Below are 4,219 nucleotides of genomic sequence, written 5' to 3' on the forward strand. Positions count from 1 at the left end.
CTGGGGTGCTAGGTTATGGTGTCTTGGTTACTATTGTAATTTTGATTTATTAATGACAATTAATTAAATAATTTCTTAATTTATTTGTATTTAGCATGTATGTTTATGCATACATTGATTTTATCTTTAATACTGACTTGGTTATTTCAAATGCAATTCTTATGTGTATTTTTGGCCTTTTAGGACAGTTTTTTTTGTACTAACTTTGGAGTTTCTTCTAATTGATTTTGATCCTTACATCTCAACCACTATGGTGAGCTACATCAACGAACTGGTAGGACAAAGTCTGTCACCTATAGAGATGTCCCGATACAACTTTTTCACTTCCGATACGATATTGATATTGCAGCCTTCAATATCACTGCGCAAAAAGCCCAAGAATCGAACCCCGAATATTCCAAGATATGAGTCAAATACGGTGATATCCACCTGGGATACTCTCCGAACAGCAGTTGAAGTAGATGTCATGTTCGGAGCATGTCAAACTCCGGATATGGGAACACTTTTATACTTGCCATATCCCGGAGTTCAATTCTTCCCGGATACTCCCCCCGGTCATATCTGAAGTCCGAACACCACTAGTATTTTGATTCCGAATACTGCACCGATACTCTCCCCGGTCATATCCAAAGTCCGAACACCACTAGTATTTTGATTCCGAATACTGCACCGATACTCTCCCCGGTCATATCCGAAGTCCGAACACCACTAGTATTTTGATTCCGAATACTGCACCGATACTCTCCCCGGTCATATCCGAAGTCCGAACACCACTAGTATTTTGATTCCGAATACTGCACCGATACTCTCCCCGGTCATATCCGAAGTCCGAACACCACTAGTATTTTGATTCCGAATACTGCACCGATACTCTCCCCGGTCATATCCGGAGTCCGAACACCACTAGTATTTTGATTCCGAATACTGCACCGATACTCTCCCCGGTCATATCCGAAGTCCGAACACCACTAGTATTTTGATTCCGAATACTGCACCGATACTCTCCCCGGTCATATCCGAAGTCCAAACACCACTAGTATTTTGATTCCGAATACTGCACCGATACTCTCCCCGGTCATATCCGAAGTCCGAACACCACTAGTATTTTGATTCCGAATACTGCACCGATACTCTCCCCGGTCATATCCGAAGTCCGAACACCACTAGTATTTTGATTCCGAATACTGCACCGATACTCTCCCCGGTCATATCCGAAGTCCGAACACCACTAGTATTTTGATTCCGAATACTGCACCGATACTCTCCCCGGTCATATCCGAAGTCCGAACACCACTAGTATTTTGATTCCGAATACTGCACCGATACTCTCCCCGGTCATATCCGAAGTCCGAACACCACTAGTATTTTGATTCCGAATACTGCACCGATACTCTCCCCGGTCATATCCGAAGTCCGAACACCACTAGTATTTTGATTCCGAATACTGCACCGATACTCTCCCCGACCATTTTTGAAGTCCAACAAATTATTTCAGCAGTATGCATATTTCAGTATACAATTCATGGCCCATAGGGTGACTCACCATACCCAGGACAGTTAAATGCAGTGTCCCTAACTCTATACTAGGTCCACTTAAACCTTTTCCCCTCTGTACCAATTGTCTCATCAAAAATGGCAGATCTACTTTGAAGATAGAGACTATCAAGATAAATATTAAAAACAAAAATCACTTAGTGCACATAACATTTTATTCTATCACAATAAAATTAGAATGAGGTAGGAAAAGAAACACACACACACATATATCACAAAAACAAAATTTTAATTATCTCTATCTGAGTCTTCTTCCACCTCACTCACATGCAGATTGATAGATGTTTTATCTGAATTAGGGCGGAGCCTTTTTGAAAAGTGTCCAGAGTCTGTGCATAAGTGAGTGGATTTTGGCTCGACACTTTTTTTTCTGTTATTGCCCAGTGCTTTGTGGCAGGTTTCCTTCATCTCTGACAGCTGTGTTGCTTTGGTAGAGGCAGATTTGTAAACAGTTTTTTCTTCTGGAGAGAGGATCCTCTGTCCACTTTGACCCATTTCTTGAAAAGCTGTGTGACAAATGGGAAGAGAGGTCAGTATCCTGACCCTTTTTTTTTCAGCTGTCCTGACATGAACACAAGACCCACTTTAAATATTTAATACGTTTCTTGGCTAACACAATGTAACAAAACAATTATGGGTCCTTAAATTATGACAATAAATGATAACAGAAACAAATCCATTGCTGTTATTAATTGTTGTTCCAATTGGTTTACTGATGCATTAACCTTAGCTCAACAGCTTGTCCCAGGCAATTAAAATGTCTTAAAGAGTCACTTTAGAAATAGCCTGTATACACTTTGTTTACAGGTGATTGATAAATACCATGATCAATAAATGCAGCAGTATGGAGCATGGCAATAACACTGGATCTCTCCTGGTGGTAAGAGTCTTCCTACTCTTTACATCCTCCTTGGTCCCATTCAGGTCCTGTTCCTCACTGGCCTCGTAGGATTCTAAAGCCATGTTGGAGGCTCCTAGTGAATGAAAATGACAACACAAAAACTATGTCATGAATTCATACTAAATGTATTATTTTAAGGCATCTGAAAAGGATAATGATCACTCAAATACATTAGCAGACAATTACCAATTAGGTCCCCAGATTAATGTGATCAGACTTACTTCTAACTTGGCTTGTGCCCCAGTGTGGCTCAGCATCTTAAATGGCCCCCATCACAGCCATGGTCACGTTTTCATTGTGATCAGAACAGAATCTGTGGTGGTGGTGGTGGAGGTAGAAGATACTCATCATTCACAAAACATGTTACAAAAAAAACCAAAAAAAAATCTAACTAACTGTGTTTTGTAATTTTCACAAACAGTGGCAATTCAGAGGGAAAAAGACAAAAAAACATACTTATCCTCTGGCTAGACCTTCCATTGCAGCTCTGTGAGGCTTCTACAGTATATGTATGACGGACCAAGCCCTGTATGGATATAAATACAGTGGTGATCAAATGTGTGCAATGTAGAGGAGAGACATAAATACATGCTTGGACATACAATCTAGCCATAGTACATGGATTCTTCGACATGCAATACACCAGTGGTTCTCAACCTGTGGGTTGGGACCCTCCCACTCTATTAGTTTTTTTTTCCGATTGCTAACAAGTATTCGTTGAAACTGAAGTCACATGTTCCAAACTATAAACACAGCTCATTCAACCACAACACTAACAAATAATCTCACTTTGGAAACACATCTTGTCACTCTGAGCACACTGAACTACAAAATACTCACAACAAAGAGCATTACATTGTCAGGTAAATCAGTATTTTAATACAAAATAAGATCTCTGCACAAAAAAATATAAAAAATACTGTAAACAAAAAAATAATCTATAGGGTACGGTTATATAAAACACAAAATACTATAATCAATATATTTCGTTTAGCTGATGTGTTTTGAACAGTGTGTTAGCATTTTAAAAATGTGCTGTAAACGTTTAGTGTTTTGCAGGTGGTGAACTAATTATAATAACTCATCATTATTAATAATAAAAACTAGTGAGTGAGAAGAGTTGATGATTGTTGTTGACTGTGGTCAGGGAATGTGTTTTGTGTGAAAGCAATGAAAAATGAGTCACAGTTTAGTCCACATGGACTGAGAGTTTTGCAGACCGTGTTCAGAGTTTTAAACATGTGACTTCAGATTAGACCAATGTTTGTTAGCATTGAAAAAAACACAAATACACCTGAAAAATAGTCACACTGACCAAAAACAAATCTAATATAATAACACTTACCCTCCTTGATCTTAATCGGTCACGTCTGAGCTGAACTCTTCACAGCTACGACGAAGATGTGGTTGTTCTACTGAAGCTCCTGCAGTAGACGTTCCCCTGCTACCCTGATTTGCATGTGTATAGCTCACAGCATTTTCATTTACATGTTAAAGCCTCTCCTAGAATTGAGGGGGAAGGTCATGGGAACCCTCCCCCCAGAAATGTTTTAACAAAAGGCATGCAAATTCCTGCATTTTAGCTGCAAGAACAAGTAAAAATTCTTACTAAAAACGTTATAATTTTTTAATAATTTTTCTGAACTCAGTCACACTTCTGTCACAACCAGTGTTGTTCTAGTTACTGAAAAAACGTAACTAGTTACTGTTACTAGTTACTTCATTCACAAATGAACTCAGTTACTATTTTGATTACTTACCCCA

The 4,219-nt window shown here is 39.0% G+C and overlaps 1 long non-coding RNA gene across 1 annotated transcript; it reads right to left on the reverse strand.

Annotated features, from left to right (window-relative positions):
• Nucleotides 1-1,912: 1,912 nt before the first annotated feature.
• On the reverse strand, nucleotides 1,913-3,850 carry LOC114454799 (uncharacterized). Its single transcript, XR_003672628.1, has 5 exons — nucleotides 3,801-3,850; nucleotides 2,912-2,981; nucleotides 2,677-2,768; nucleotides 2,377-2,528; nucleotides 1,913-2,060 (listed from the first exon to the last, which is right to left on the reverse strand). It is a non-coding gene; the product is annotated as an uncharacterized LOC114454799 (long non-coding RNA).
• Between the last annotated feature and the right edge of the window lie 369 nt (nucleotides 3,851-4,219).

This window comes from Gouania willdenowi, chromosome 21 (genome assembly GCF_900634775.1).
Source record: "Gouania willdenowi chromosome 21, fGouWil2.1, whole genome shotgun sequence".
Lineage (NCBI taxonomy): Eukaryota > Metazoa > Chordata > Actinopteri > Blenniiformes > Gobiesocidae > Gouania > Gouania willdenowi.